This window comes from Leptidea sinapis, chromosome 15 (assembly GCF_905404315.1).
Source record: "Leptidea sinapis chromosome 15, ilLepSina1.1, whole genome shotgun sequence".
In the NCBI taxonomy this organism is placed as follows: Eukaryota; Metazoa; Arthropoda; class Insecta; order Lepidoptera; family Pieridae; genus Leptidea; species Leptidea sinapis.
The window spans coordinates 13,351,694-13,367,936 of NC_066279.1; the positions used below are offsets into that span (position 1 = coordinate 13,351,694).

A 16,243-nucleotide genomic window follows, 5' to 3' on the forward strand; every position below is an offset into this window, starting at 1 on the left:
CGTGGTAGCTAGATTAACTACTAAGTTAGATTTATACAGTAAGTTAAATTCAAGTGATCCGAAATTAGGATTTAATGTTGTTAATTTATATTTTTGTAATATTTAAGATTGCTACAATTACTGTTGAATAAATAATTACTGCCTCGAATGAGATTTAATTTGATTGATGTGAATGATGCTAAGAGAATTTGTGTAGGCGTTATAATTCTATTGAGGCTAATAATAATAATTGTAATAAACTAAATTATAATACACTACTCATGAATAAAATAGAAACACTTTGAAGTTTGGTTTAGATTTATTTTTCTATCAATCAAAAATTGCCACTTAATTGCGATAAGCATACGTTTAACAAATATTTTTTTTTTGTATCGTGATTAAAGAATACGTAAAATGTAACAAAAGACGTATAAAAAACAAATTACCAAAGTTTAATTAAATCAGTTATTCCTCCCTGGGCTCTAATGTCTGGTCCATTGTTCCTGGTGCCTTATAGAATGGATGGATCACAATCCTGTCACAGTGTACAGTACTAACTAACATAAAAGCCGACGCTGCAATCCGCAAGCCGTACTCCACAGCACATAGGGTTGTCCCATGTTATTTTTTTTAATAATTAACTTAAAAGAAATATTATTACCTATTTAGTCAATTATTGATGTTCCTTACAGCAAATAATTCAATATTGCAATTCGCAGAGACAAATTCAAATATAGTTTTACAATATTTTATAATATTTCAAATTTAAATCAGTGACAACACATACTTAAAATGTCGAAATATTTTTTGAAGTTTTATAATGTTTTTTGTTTTTATGAAAATAGGGACGAGACGAGCAGGACGTTCCGCTGATAGTAATTGATACGCCCTGCCCATCACAATGCAGCGCCGCTCAAGATTATTGAAAATTCCAAGAATTCAGAGCGGCACTACAATTGCGCTCGTCATCTTGAGACATAAGATGTCATGTCTCATTTGCCCAGTAATTTCACTAGCTACTGCACCCTTCAGACCGTAACACAGTAATGCTTACACTTTACTGCTTCACGGCAGAAACAGACGCCGTTGTGTTACCCATAATCTAGCCGGCATCCGGTGCAAAGCAACCTCCCACTCCCAATTTATAAGAACAAATGCAATGAACAACCTATCGATTACGAGTATATTGGCCAAGGGATCCATTATATTTTTTTATATGAGAGAGGGCAAACCCACTCGCTGGAAAGTGTTGAGGCAGCCGCTCATGGACATCCGCAACATCAGGGATCAAGAGATGCGTTGCTGGCCTTTAAACTAAATTAATTGTACACGATGAGAAAAATAAGTAAAAAATTGGTGGCCTCCTTATAAGTAACTCACAGAATATAAATAATGACACATTGCAAGTTACCAAAGTAAAATAAGTCTAACAATAAACAAAAAGCCAACATCACGCGGTGTTCCCAAGCGGTCACCCATCTAAGTACTGACCGCGCCCGACGTTGCTTAACTTCGGTGACCGGTGTATTCAACGTGGTATGGACGTTGGCGATGTTGCTTTCGAACAATATCTACATATTATAATAACACAATGGAAGTAAATCAAAGCAAAATAAGTGTTATAATAAACAAAAAGCCAACATCACGCGGTGTTCCCAAGCGGTCACCCATCTAAGTACTGACCGCGCCCGACGTTGCTTAACTTCGGTGATCGGACGAGAACCGGTGTATTCAACGTGGTATGGACGTTGGCGATGTTGCTTTCGAACAATATCTACATATTATAATAACACAATGGAAGTAAATCAAAGCAAAATAAGTGTTATAATAAACAAAAAGCCAACATCACGCGGTGTTCCCAAGCGGTCACCCATCTAAGTACTGACCGCGCCCGACGTTGCTTAACTTCGGTGATCGGACGAGAACCGGTGTATTCAACGTGGTATGGACGTTGGCGATGTAGCTTTCGAACAATATCTACATATTATAATAACACAATGGAAGTAAATCAAAGCAAAATAAGTGTTATAATAAACAAAAAGCCAACATCACGCGGTGTTCCCAAGCGGTCACCCATCTAAGTACTATAGTAAAACCAAATTTATTGATAATAAGGCATGAAGTTATTGAGAGTAAATCAAATTAATCTGTTTATATTTGTTTCAGGGTGGTCGTGATTCCTGCCAGGGTGATTCAGGGGGTCCTTTGACGCTGAAGTTTGAGGGGCGAAGCACCCTGATAGGTCTCGTATCTTGGGGCATCGGTTGTGGACGAGAACATTTGCCTGGCGTGTATACAAACATACAAAAAGTCGTTCCCTGGATCGACAAACTGATTAATACGTAACATTATATAATATAATTTATTAAACAAACGAAAGTGAACTAATGTAAATATTGATATTTAAATTTCTGTTGATGCATTTCGAATTTTGTGACTGTGATATTTTCACTGATCATTCTTTGGAAATAGATTAAAAATTAACTCATTTGTGTGTACAGTCATCTGCAATTTGGAATCTATATATATACTAATAAATGGAGAGACGGTTTTTCCTGTGGTTATACTGCGAAGACTTCTGAAACGATCGGAATAATACTTGTACCATAGCGTGTTTCGAAGATATTTAGAGGTATATAATTTATCCGGAACATATAATTTTTTAACTTATAAATGGGTGAATCAACTATTTTACCCACACTTTGCTGTCCCGACCATTTCTTATTAAAATACGCTAATTAATTGTATTTACATACATAATGAGTATAGCTATAGTATCCTAGATTATTCGGCACAATGGGAACATAGTTATGCTCTCGAAAATATATAATTTCCATGAAAATTTATGGTAACTCAGTACACAAAAAAACTGGCACCATACAAAATATTGCTGTCTTAAGACCACATTCACATATGAACTTGCATTCTAAATGAACTTATACTTCTGGCCTTCGGTTAATTTTAATTATACAAAAAGACAATAAGTAATAGTTTATTGTGTGTATAACAAAAAAGAGATGGACCAAATTACTTATTTATAAAAAAAATCTCTAAACCGTGTCCCTTACTAGAATAATTTTACCTTCGTATGCTGAGTTACACTTGTAAATTTTACCCGGAAATTTTTATTATTTGTTTAATATAATCAGATGTTCATTATTTGTTATTTATAATTATGTTTATAAGTGCTGTTTAGATATTTTTAAATGAAGTTAAAAAGTATATAACTTTATTAAATAGGACAGAAAATTTGTAAAAATTAGAACTCTTTATTTTGAAAATTCTAGTTTATGATAAAATTATACGAAGTTGTTTATATACAATATCTACTTTTATTGTTAGAAACAAAGATTTATATAATAGTATATTATACAATAGTACCTACATTTCAACACAATAAAGTGATGAAAGGAAATCAATGAAAAATAGAAGGATATATAAGCAGGGTAATTTTTATTGCGTTTTTATTTACTTATTTACATAAAACGAAAGTATTAAACGATTGTTTTAAATTTAATTATTGTATGAATAGTATTTAAACTGTATAAAAAATAACATACAAATAATTTGTACGGAAAACGTTTCGTTAAAACCAACCATGCAAGGACGTCATATGCAAGAGAATAATTAAAGAACGAGTGCGGAAACGAATAATGGCATAAAAAAGGCTACTTTTGGAGCAAATTTATTAATTTTCATAATGTAGATTATTTGGTCACTATCTCGAACTGTTATTTATATTTTTAAACTGTTTTTTTTTTATTGAAAAAAGTAATGAAATAATGCGATCTCGGAAACGATTTAACCGTAATAAGTGTTTTTAGCATAAAATAATTGTAAATATAATTTTATTGCTAATATTATGTTTAACTTATGAATTTATTATTAAGGAGAATTATTATCTATACTAATATTATAAAGCTGCTGTGTCTGTTTGTTTGTTTGTTTGTTTGTTTGAACGCGCTAATCTCTGGTACTACTGGCCCGATTGGAATGATTCTTTCAGTGTTGGGTAGTCCATTTATCGAGGAAGGCTAGGCTATGTTTTTTTTTTCAAAATTAGGGATCCGTAATAAAATTGCTATTTTGTAACACAAGGTGTAAAATCGAAAACCTATTTTTGCGTGCGCTGCAAAAACTATTGACAATAGAACAAAATGATGTACAGGCTATAATAAAGGCAATATATTATTACTTATAAAACTATCGCGTGAATTATACTTTATATGGCAAAACAACATTTGCCGGGTCAGCTAGTACATAATATGTTTAAAGTTAGTAACATTTTTTGGATAAAATTGTTAATTGTACAAACGCTGACGAGTGTATACTATGACAGTCATTCAAATTTTCCATTTTCGTGGGATGATTATTGACTCAGTTTTTTTTTATTATTGTATTCAAAAATCGTAAGTGAAAAGCTAATTTTTTTAGTTATTTAGAAAAAAGGTGAATATGACTTTGGATCTTTTTTTAGTCTTACATTATCAGAGGGCCAGAAAATAAAAAGTAATAATAAGTTGATAATAAGTGGCGATGAAATGTGATGACATATAGATAAAATATGTGGTGAAACTCCGCTTTTTGTAATCAGTAAAGACGATAACACCTACAACTTCAGTACCGTGGTAGCTAGATTAACTACTAAGTTAGATTTATACAGTAAGTTAAATTCAAGTGATCCGAAATTAGGATTTAATGTTGTTTATTTATATTTTTGTAATATTTAACATTGCTAAAATTACTGTTGAATAAATAATTACTGCCACAAATGAGTTTTAATTTGATTGGTGTGAACGATGCTAAGAGATTTTGTGTAGGCGTTATATTTCTATTGAGGCTCCTTAATAATAATTGCAATAAACTATATAATATACCTCTCATGAAAAAAATAGAAACACCTCTGAAGTTTGATTTTGAATGGTTCACCGTAATGCTTACACTTTACTGCTTCACGGCAGAAACAGACGCCGTTGTGTTACCCATAATCTAGCCGGCATCCGGTGCAAAGCAACCTCCCACTCCCAATTTATAAGAACAAATGCAATGAACAACCTATCGATTACGAGTATATTGGCCAAGGGATCCATTATATTTTTTTATATGAGAGAGGGCAAACCCACTCGCTGGAAAGTGTTGAGGCAGCCGCTCATGGACATCCGCAACATCAGGGATCAAGAGATGCGTTGCTGGCCTTTAAACTAAATTAATTGTACACGATGAGAAAAATAAGTAAAAAATTGGTGGCCTCCTTATAAGTAACTCACAGAATATAAATAATGACACATTGCAAGTTACCAAAGTAAAATAAGTCTAACAATAAACAAAAAGCCAACATCACGCGGTGTTCCCAAGCGGTCACCCATCTAAGTACTGACCGCGCCCGACGTTGCTTAACTTCGGTGACCGGTGTATTCAACGTGGTATGGACGTTGGCGATGGAACCTTCGAACATTATCAACAAATAAAAACACGTTGTTAGTAAACTAAAGCAAAATAATTGTTAAAATGAACAAAAAGCCAAACATCACGCGGTGTTCCCAAGCGGTCACCCATCTAAGTACTGACCGCGCCCGACGTTGCTTAACTTATAAAAATTTATAATAATATATAACTTTATTAAATAGGACAGAAAATTTGTAACAATTAGAACTCTTTATTTTGAAAATTCTGGTTTATGATAAAATTATACGAATTTTTTTATATACAATATCTACTTATATTGTTAGAAGAAAAGATTTATATATTTTATATAATAGTATATTATACAATAATACCTAAATTTCAACACAATAACGTGATGAAAGGAAATCAATGAAAAATAGAAGGATTTCTTTTACTTATTTAAATAAAACGAAATTATTAAACGATTGTTTTGAATAGTATTTAAACTGTATAAAAAATAACACACAAATAATTTGTACGGAAAACTTTTCGTTAAAACCAATTATGCAAGGAGGTCATATGCAAGAGAATAATAAAAGCACTAGTGCTGAAACGAATAATTTTCCGCACATTCAACAAAAGCCTACTTTAGGAACAAATTTAATATTTTTTCTTAATGTAAATAATTATTTTGTCACTGTCACTAACTTTCATTTATATTTTTAAACTGTATTTTTTTAATTGGACAAAGCAATGAAATAATGCGATTTTGGAAATTTGTTTTCATCTTAAGATAATTGTACATATATTTTATTGCTAAAATGTTTAACTTATGAAATTATTATCAAGGGGTATTACACAAAATATATTTAAAGTTAGTAACATTTTATGAATATAATTGTTAATTGTACAAACGCTGATGAGTGTATCTGTATACTACGACATACATTGAAATTTCCCATTTTCGTGGGATAATGTTTAACTCAGTTTTTGTTTATTATTGTATTCAAAAATCGTAAGTGAGTGTTTTTAGTAATTTTAGAATCAAGGTTAATATGATTTTGGATCTTGTTTTAGTAGTGCTTTTACGTTATCAGAGCCAGAAAATGATAAAATTATAATAAGTTTATATCATTGGCGAATAAATCTGGTGAAATACATACAAAAATATATGGTGAAACACCTCTTTATGTAATCAGTAAATACGATAGCACCTACAACTTCAGTACCGTGGTAGCTAGATTAACTACTAAGTTAGATTTATACAGTAAGTTAAATTCAAGTGATCCGAAATTAGGATTTAATGTTGTTAATTTATATTTTTGTAATATTTAAGATTGCTACAATTACTGTTGAATAAATAATTACTGCCTCGAATGAGATTTAATTTGATTGATGTGAATGATGCTAAGAGAATTTGTGTAGGCGTTATAATTCTATTGAGGCTAATAATAATAATTGTAATAAACTAAATTATAATACACTACTCATGAATAAAATAGAAACACTTTGAAGTTTGGTTTAGATTTATTTTTCTATCAATCAAAAATTGCCACTTAATTGCGATAAGCATACGTTTAACAAATATTTTTTTTTTGTATCGTGATTAAAGAATACGTAAAATGTAACAAAAGACGTATAAAAAACAAATTACCAAAGTTTAATTAAATCAGTTATTCCTCCCTGGGCTCTAATGTCTGGTCCATTGTTCCTGGTGCCTTATAGAATGGATGGATCACAATCCTGTCACAGTGTACAGTACTAACTAACATAAAAGCCGACGCTGCAATCCGCAAGCCGTACTCCACAGCACATAGGGTTGTCCCATGTTATTTTTTTTAATAATTAACTTAAAAGAAATATTATTACCTATTTAGTCAATTATTGATGTTCCTTACAGCAAATAATTCAATATTGCAATTCGCAGAGACAAATTCAAATATAGTTTTACAATATTTTATAATATTTCAAATTTAAATCAGTGACAACACATACTTAAAATGTCGAAATATTTTTTGAAGTTTTATAATGTTTTTTGTTTTTATGAAAATAGGGACGAGACGAGCAGGACGTTCCGCTGATAGTAATTGATACGCCCTGCCCATAACAATGCAGCGCCGCTCAAGATTATTGAAAATTCCAAGAATTCAGAGCGGCACTACAATTGCGCTCGTCATCTTGAGACATAAGATGTCATGTCTCATTTGCCCAGTAATTTCACTAGCTACTGCACCCTTCAGACCGTAACACAGTAATGCTTACACTTTACTGCTTCACGGCAGAAACAGACGCCGTTGTGTTACCCATAATCTAGCCGGCATCCGGTGCAAAGCAACCTCCCACTCCCAATTTATAAGAACAAATGCAATGAACAACCTATCGATTACGAGTATATTGGCCAAGGGATCCATTATATTTTTTTATATGAGAGAGGGCAAACCCACTCGCTGGAAAGTGTTGAGGCAGCCGCTCATGGACATCCGCAACATCAGGGATCAAGAGATGCGTTGCTGGCCTTTAAACTAAATTAATTGTACACGATGAGAAAAATAAGTAAAAAATTGGTGGCCTCCTTATAAGTAACTCACAGAATATAAATAATGACACATTGCAAGTTACCAAAGTAAAATAAGTCTAACAATAAACAAAAAGCCAACATCACGCGGTGTTCCCAAGCGGTCACCCATCTAAGTACTGACCGCGCCCGACGTTGCTTAACTTCGGTGACCGGTGTATTCAACGTGGTATGGACGTTGGCGATGTTGCTTTCGAACAATATCTACATATTATAATAACACAATGGAAGTAAATCAAAGCAAAATAAGTGTTATAATAAACAAAAAGCCAACATCACGCGGTGTTCCCAAGCGGTCACCCATCTAAGTACTGACCGCGCCCGACGTTGCTTAACTTCGGTGATCGGACGAGAACCGGTGTATTCAACGTGGTATGGACGTTGGCGATGTTGCTTTCGAACAATATCTACATATTATAATAACACAATGGAAGTAAATCAAAGCAAAATAAGTGTTATAATAAACAAAAAGCCAACATCACGCGGTGTTCCCAAGCGGTCACCCATCTAAGTACTGACCGCGCCCGACGTTGCTTAACTTCGGTGATCGGATGAGAACCGGTGTATTCAACGTGGTATGGACGTTGGCGATGTAGCTATCGAACAATATCTACATATTATAATAACACAATGGAAGTAAATCAAAGCAAAATAAGTGTTATAATAAACAAAAAGCCAACATCACGCGGTGTTCCCAAGCGGTCACCCATCTAAGTACTATAGTAAAACCAAATTTATTGATAATAAGGCATGAAGTTATTGAGAGTAAATCAAATTAATCTGTTTATATTTGTTTCAGGGTGGTCGTGATTCCTGCCAGGGTGATTCAGGGGGTCCTTTGACGCTGAAGTTTGAGAGGCGAAGCACCCTGATAGGTCTCGTATCTTGGGGCATCGGTTGTGGACGAGAACATTTGCCTGGCGTGTATACAAACATACAAAAAGTCGTTCCCTGGATCGACAAACTGATTAATACGTAACATTATATAATATAATTTATTAAACAAACCAAAGTGAACTAATGTAAATATTGATATTTAAATTTCTGTTGATGCATTTCGAATTTTGTGACTGTGATATTTTCACTGATCATTCTTTGGAAATAGATTAAAAATTAACTCATTTGTGTGTACAGTCATCTGCAATTTGGAATCTATATATATACTAATAAATGGAGAGACGGTTTTTCCTGTGGTTATACTGCGAAGACTTCTGAAACGATCGGAATAATACTTGTACCATAGCGTGTTTCGAAGATTTTTAGAGGTATATAATTTATCCGGAACATATAATTTTTTAACTTATAAATGGGTGAATCAACTATTTTACCCACACTTTGCTGGCCCGACCATTTCTTATTAAAATACGCTAATTAATTGTATTTACATACATAATGAGTATAGCTATAGTATCCTAGATTATTCGGCACAATGGGAACATAGTTATGCTCTCGAAAATATATAATTTCCATGAAAATTTATGGTAACTCAGTACACAAAAAAACTGGCACCATACAAAATATTGCTGTCTTAAGACCACATTCACATATGAACTTGCATTCTAAATGAACTTATACTTCTGGCCTTCGGTTAATTTTAATTATACAAAAAGACAATAAGTAATAGTTTATTGTGTGTATAACAAAAAAGAGATGGACCAAATTACTTATTTATAAAAAAAATCTCTAAACCGTGTCCCTTACTAGAATAATTTTACCTTCGTATGCTGAGTTACACTTGTAAATTTTACCCGGAAACACTTAGATGGCGCAATTTGCCGTAGGTAAGTTCATATGTGTTTGCTTTTACCCGCATGGCGCGGCGGTGTCCTTTGATAGCGCCGTCAAGTCCCTAGACCGCGGAGAACGTTAGCAGGGTGTGCGTATCTTTTTGTGTCGTCTGCTGAGTGACCGCGAATTCTCGATATAAGTTTATTATTTGTTTAATATAATCAGATGTTCATTATTTGTTATTTATAATTATGTTTATAAGTGCTGTTTAGATATTTTTAAATGAAGTTAAAAAGTATATAACTTTATTAAATAGGACAGAAAATTTGTAAAAATTAGAACTCTTTATTTTGAAAATTCTAGTTTATGATAAAATTATACGAAGTTGTTTATATACAATATCTACTTATATTGTTAGAAACAAAGATTTATATAATAGTATATTATACAATAGTACCTACATTTCAACACAATAAAGTGATGAAAGGAAATCAATGAAAAATAGAAGGATATATAAGCAGGGTAATTTTTATTGCGTTTTTATTTACTTATTTACATAAAACGAAAGTATTAAACGATTGTTTTAAATTTAATTATTGTATGAATAGTATTTAAACTGTATAAAAAATAACATACAAATAATTTGTACGGAAAACGTTTCGTTAAAACCAACCATGCAAGGACGTCATATGCAAGAGAATAATTAAAGAACGAGTGCGGAAACGAATAATTTTCCGCACATTACACAAAAGGCTTCTTTTGGAGCAAATTTATTAATTTTCGTAATGTAGATTATTTGGTCACTATCTCGAACTGTTATTTATATTTTTAAACTGTTTTTTTTTTATTGAAAAAAGTAATGAAATAATGCGATCTCGGAAACGATTAAACCGTAATAAGTGTTTTTAGCATAAAATAATTGTAAATATAATTTTATTGCTAATATTATGTTTAACTTATGAATTTATTATTAAGGAGTATTATTATCTATACTAATATTATAAAGCTGCTGTGTCTGTTTGTTTGTTTGTTTGTTTGTTTGAACGCGCTAATCTCTGGTACTACTGGCCCGATTGGAATGATTCTTTCAGTGTTGGGTAGTCCATTTATCGAGGAAGGCTAGGCTATGTTTTTTTTTCAAAATTAGGGATCCGTAATAAAATTGCTATTTTGTAACACAAGGTGTAAAATCGAAAACCTATTTTTGCGTGCGCTGCAAAAACTATTGACAATAGAACAAAATGATGTACAGGCTATAATAAAGGCAATATATTATTACTTATAAAACTATCGCGTGAATTATACTTTATATGGCAAAACAACATTTGCCGGGTCAGCTAGTACATAATATGTTTAAAGTTAGTAACATTTTTTGGATAAAATTGTTAATTGTACAAACGCTGACGAGTGTATACTATGACAGTCATTCAAATTTTCCATTTTCGTGGGATGATTATTGACTCAGTTTTTTTTTATTATTGTATTCAAAAATCGTAAGTGAAAAGCTAATTTTTTTAGTTATTTAGAAAAAAGGTGAATATGACTTTGGATCTTTTTTTAGTCTTACATTATCAGAGGGCCAGAAAATAAAAAGTAATAATAAGTTGATAATAAGTGGCGATGAAATGTGATGACATATAGATAAAATATGTGGTGAAAATCCGCTTTTTGTAATCAGTAAAGACGATAACACCTACAACTTCAGTACCGTGGTAGCTAGATTAACTACTAAGTTAGATTTATACAGTAAGTTAAATTCAAGTGATCCGAAATTAGGATTTAATGTTGTTTATTTATATTTTTGTAATATTTAACATTGCTAAAATTACTGTTGAATAAATAATTACTGCCACAAATGAGTTTTAATTTGATTGGTGTGAACGATGCTAAGAGATTTTGTGTAGGCGTTATATTTCTATTGAGGCTCCTTAATAATAATTGCAATAAACTATATAATATACCTCTCATGAAAAAAATAGAAACACCTCTGAAGTTTGATTTTGAATGGTTCACCGTAATGCTTACACTTTACTGCTTCACGGCAGAAACAGACGCCGTTGTGTTACCCATAATCTAGCCGGCATCCGGTGCAAAGCAACCTCCCACTCCCAATTTATAAGAACAAATGCAATGAACAACCTATCGATTACGAGTATATTGGCCAAGGGATCCATTATATTTTTTTATATGAGAGAGGGCAAACCCACTCGCTGGAAAGTGTTGAGGCAGCCACTCATGGACATCCGCAACATCAGGGATCAAGAGATGCGTTGCTGGCCTTTAAACTAAATTAATTGTACACTATGAGAAAAATAAGTAAAAAATTGGTGGCCTCCTTATAAGTAACTCACAGAATATAAATAATGACACATTGCAAGTAACCAAAGTAAAATAAGTCTAACAATAAACAAAAAGCCAACATCACGCGGTGTTCCCAAGCGGTCACCCATCTAAGTACTGACCGCGCCCGACGTTGCTTAACTTCGGTGACCGGTGTATTCAACGTGGTATGGACGTTGGCGATGTTGCTTTCGAACAATATCTACATATTATAATAACACAATGGAAGTAAATCAAAGCAAAATAAGTGTTATAATAAACAAAAAGCCAACATCACGCGGTGTTCCCAAGCGGTCACCCATCTAAGTACTGACCGCGCCCGACGTTGCTTAACTTATAAAAATTTATAATAATATATAACTTTATTAAATAGGACAGAAAATTTGTAACAATTAGAACTCTTTATTTTGAAAATTCTGGTTTATGATAAAATTATACGAATTTTTTTATATACAATATCTACTTATATTGTTAGAAGAAAAGATTTATATATTTTATATAATAGTATATTATACAATAATACCTAAATTTCAACACAATAACGTGATGAAAGGAAATCAATGAAAAATAGAAGGATTTCTTTTACTTATTTAAATAAAACGAAATTATTAAACGATTGTTTTGAATAGTATTTAAACTGTATAAAAAATAACACTCAAATAATTTGTACGGAAAACTTTTCGTTAAAACCAATTATGCAAGGAGGTCATATGCAAGAGAATAATAAAAGCACTAGTGCTGAAACTAATAATTTTCCGCACATTCAACAAAAGCCTACTTTAGGAACAAATTTAATATTTTTTCTTAATGTAAATAATTATTTTGTCACTGTCCCTAACTTTCATTTATATTTTTAAACTGTATTTTTTTAATTGGACAAAGCAATGAAATAATGCGATTTTGGAAATTTGTTTTCATCTTAAGATAATTGTACATATATTTTATTGCTAAAATGTTTAACTTATGAAATTATTATCAAGGGGTATTACACAAAATATATTTAAAGTTAGTAACATTTTATGAATATAATTGTTAATTGTACAAACGCTGATGAGTGTATCTGTATACTACGACATACATTGAAATTTCCCATTTTCGTGGGATAATGTTTAACTCAGTTTTTGTTTATTATTGTATTCAAAAATCGTAAGTGAGTGTTTTTAGTAATTTTAGAATCAAGGTTAATATGATTTTGGATCTTGTTTTAGTAGTGCTTTTACGTTATCAGAGCCAGAAAATGATAAAATTATAATAAGTTTATATCATTGGCGAATAAATCTGGTGAAATACATACAAAAATATATGGTGAAACACCTCTTTATGTAATCAGTAAATACGATAGCACCTACAACTTCAGTACCGTGGTAGCTAGATTAACTACTAAGTTAGATTTATACAGTAAGTTAAATTCAAGTGATCCGAAATTAGGATTTAATGTTGTTAATTTATATTTTTGTAATATTTAAGATTGCTACAATTACTGTTGAATAAATAATTACTGCCTCGAATGAGATTTAATTTGATTGATGTGAATGATGCTAAGAGAATTTGTGTAGGCGTTATAATTCTATTGAGGCTAATAATAATAATTGTAATAAACTAAATTATAATACACTACTCATGAATAAAATAGAAACACTTTGAAGTTTGGTTTAGATTTATTTTTCTATCAATCAAAAATTGCCCCTTAATTGCGATAAGCATACGTTTAACAAATATTTTTTTTTGTATCGTGATTAAAGAATACGTAAAATGTAACAAAAGACGTATAAAAAACAAATTACCAAAGTTTAATTAAATCAGTTATTCCTCCCTGGGCTCTAATGTCTGGTCCATTGTTCCTGGTGCCTTATAGAATGGATGGATCACAATCCTGTCACAGTGTACAGTACTAACTAACATAAAAGCCGACGCTGCAATCCGCAAGCCGTACTCCACAGCACATAGGGTTGTCCCATGTTATTTTTTTTAATAATTAACTTAAAAGAAATATTATTACCTATTTAGTCAATTATTGATGTTCCTTACAGCAAATAATTCAATATTGCAATTCGCAGAGACAAATTCAAATATAGTTTTACAATATTTTATAATATTTCAAATTTAAATCAGTGACAACACATACTTAAAATGTCGAAATATTTTTTGAAGTTTTATAATGTTTTTTGTTTTTATGAAAATAGGGACGAGACGAGCAGGACGTTCCGCTGATAGTAATTGATACGCCCTGCCCATCACAATGCGGCGCCGCTCAAGATTATTGAAAATTCCAAGAATTCAGAGCGGCACTACAATTGCGCTCGTCATCTTGAGACATAAGATGTCATGTCTCATTTGCCCAGTAATTTCACTAGCTACTGCACCCTTCAGACCGTAACACAGTAATGCTTACACTTTACTGCTTCACGGCAGAAACAGACGCCGTTGTGTTACCCATAATCTAGCCGGCATCCGGTGCAAAGCAACCTCCCACTCCCAATTTATAAGAACAAATGCAATGAACAACCTATCGATTACGAGTATATTGGCCAAGGGATCCATTATATTTTTTTATATGAGAGAGGGCAAACCCACTCGCTGGAAAGTGTTGAGGCAGCCGCTCATGGACATCCGCAACATCAGGGATCAAGAGATGCGTTGCTGGCCTTTAAACTAAATTAATTGTACACGATGAGAAAAATAAGTAAAAAAATTGGTGGCCTCCTTATAAGTAACTCACAGAATATAAATAATGACACATTGCAAGTTACCAAAGTAAAATAAGTCTAACAATAAACAAAAAGCCAACATCACGCGGTGTTCCCAAGCGGTCACCCATCTAAGTACTGACCGCGCCCGACGTTGCTTAACTTCGGTGACCGGTGTATTCAACGTGGTATGGACGTTGGCGATGGAACCTTCGAACATTATCAACAAATAAAAACACGTTGTTAGTAAACTAAAGCAAAATAATTGTTAAAATGAACAAAAAGCCAAACATCACGCGGTGTTCCCAAGCGGTCACCCATCTAAGTACTGACCGCGCCCGACGTTGCTTAACTTATAAAAATTTATAATAATATATAACTTTATTAAATAGGACAGAAAATTTGTAACAATTAGAACTCTTTATTTTGAAAATTCTGGTTTATGATAAAATTATACGAATTTTTTTATATACAATATCTACTTATATTGTTAGAAGAAAAGATTTATATATTTTATATAATAGTATATTATACAATAATACCTAAATTTCAACACAATAACGTGATGAAAGGAAATCAATGAAAAATAGAAGGATTTCTTTTACTTATTTAAATAAAACGAAATTATTAAACGATTGTTTTGAATAGTATTTAAACTGTATAAAAAATAACACACAAATAATTTGTACGGAAAACTTTTCGTTAAAACCAATTATGCAAGGAGGTCATATGCAAGAGAATAATAAAAGCACTAGTGCTGAAACGAATAATTTTCCGCACATTCAACAAAAGCCTACTTTAGGAACAAATTTAATATTTTTTCTTAATGTAAATAATTATTTTGTCACTGTCACTAACTGTCATTTATATTTTTAAACTGTATTTTTTTTTAATTGGACAAAGCAATGAAATAATGCGATCTCGGAAACGATTACTGCGTAATAAGTGTAAGTAACTCAAGACGTATTATATATTACACATATCCATTTAATTTACTATTCATACTATAGTTTTTACAAACATTTTACTTTAAAAATGATAATAATAATTTTCAGCAGCATTAGCAGTTTGTAAATTTAAAAACTCGCAAATAATGATTCTTATTGGAAATATAATGAATGAAAGTGTTGTTTTATCCAAAATGTTATTTATCTTCGTCTCATCGCAAGTAAAAATAGCTCTAATATTTATAGCAAGAGTGTTTACAATACTTTTCAATCTAAAACAACAGTGTTATAATTTTATTTTTTATTTGTTCGTCGCAAGTAAGAATAGCTTTTATTGTGATATCTGAAGTGTTCACATTACTTTGAATACTAAGCACTTACTAAAGCGAATCAGAAAAAGGGCCATCTGTTAAAAAACATTACCAAAATAAACGCACCACTTTCCGCTCGTGTACATAGATGGCGCTGTAATTAAATTTCAAACTAATTTTAATACTTACCGAAACAATTTATATAATTATTATATTATAACAGTCAAGTGGCAAATTTTATAATGTGTTATACTGTTGTAAATATATTTTGTAATATATAATGTGTGGTGT

At 31.7% G+C, this 16,243-nt stretch overlaps 1 protein-coding gene, 4 non-coding genes and 5 pseudogenes across 6 annotated transcripts in view; all 10 read right to left on the reverse strand.

The window, feature by feature from the left end:
* Nucleotides 1–16,243, reverse strand: part of LOC126968314 (uncharacterized) — a 512,088-nt gene that overhangs the window by 87,654 nt on the left and 408,191 nt on the right. The window lies entirely within an intron of this gene.
* On the reverse strand, nt 1,422–1,529 carry LOC126968552 (5S ribosomal RNA; annotated as a pseudogene).
* LOC126968533 (5S ribosomal RNA) lies at nt 1,614–1,732 on the reverse strand. The gene has a single exon (XR_007730238.1). It is a non-coding gene; the product is annotated as a 5S ribosomal RNA (ribosomal RNA).
* On the reverse strand, nt 1,817–1,935 carry LOC126968534 (5S ribosomal RNA). The gene has a single exon (XR_007730239.1). It is a non-coding gene; the product is annotated as a 5S ribosomal RNA (ribosomal RNA).
* Nucleotides 5,309–5,416, reverse strand: LOC126968554 (5S ribosomal RNA; annotated as a pseudogene).
* LOC126968555 (5S ribosomal RNA) lies at nt 8,015–8,122 on the reverse strand (annotated as a pseudogene).
* Nucleotides 8,207–8,325, reverse strand: LOC126968535 (5S ribosomal RNA). Its single transcript, XR_007730240.1, has one exon. It is a non-coding gene; the product is annotated as a 5S ribosomal RNA (ribosomal RNA).
* Nucleotides 8,410–8,528, reverse strand: LOC126968519 (5S ribosomal RNA). Its single transcript, XR_007730224.1, has one exon. It is a non-coding gene; the product is annotated as a 5S ribosomal RNA (ribosomal RNA).
* Nucleotides 12,081–12,188, reverse strand: LOC126968556 (5S ribosomal RNA; annotated as a pseudogene).
* LOC126968557 (5S ribosomal RNA) lies at nt 14,789–14,896 on the reverse strand (annotated as a pseudogene).